Source organism: Octodon degus, unplaced genomic scaffold (genome assembly GCF_000260255.1).
Source record: "Octodon degus isolate 3935 unplaced genomic scaffold, OctDeg1.0 scaffold00013, whole genome shotgun sequence".
NCBI lineage: Eukaryota > Metazoa > Chordata > Mammalia > Rodentia > Octodontidae > Octodon > Octodon degus.
This window is the reverse complement of record NW_004524589.1, coordinates 23,708,324-23,709,053: the sequence shown is the minus strand read 5'-3', so window position 1 is coordinate 23,709,053 and position 730 is coordinate 23,708,324.

Sequence of the window (730 nt, the reverse complement as noted above, 5' to 3'; positions counted from 1 at the left end):
GAGAGAGAGAGAGAGAGAGAGAGAGAGAGAGAGAGAGAGAGCATCAGCACCCCTCATTTCATTGTTGCTGCTTTCTGAAGAAAGATGTTGTGAGAATTAGGTGAAAGAGAGGAATAGTGAAGATGACTGATTAATGGTGATTTAGGAAAGAAACTCCCACTCAGCAATCACGGCTTGCTGTGTCCTGGGACCTGTGTGTTATGTATTGAGAACCTGAGAAATGAGGGCCAGTGAGATAGCTCAGCAGATTCAGTACCTGTTTAGGCAACTGCAGGGACTGGGGTTCAAGCCCCCGCACCAAGTACCGCGCCGACCACCAAGTCTGGGCGTGGGGGCGCACACTTGTGATCCCAGCGCTGGAGAGCTGCATAGCGAGACCCTGTACCAAATACATAAATTAAACAAAACAAAACAAAAGCCTAGGAAATTGTGCATTTTTTCATCCAAGAATATAAAATAAACTTTTCAGAAATTGACCTTTTTTTTTTTTTTGCCTATTCTAAGTACTTAAAATATATTTACAAGCTGTTTAATTAGTAAAAGGAAAATTATGTGGGAAAAGAGAGCTAGATTCTTCCACCTTCTCCAGCTCTTTCTGGTCGGTAAGAGAGCAGACTAAACATACACCAAAAGTTTTTAAGTATTTAGCACAGCAGACACGTGCCTCTTCTAGATAAATGGAACAATGCACCAAAGAGTCACGCAAGCGACCTACTCGCAGCAGGTGACG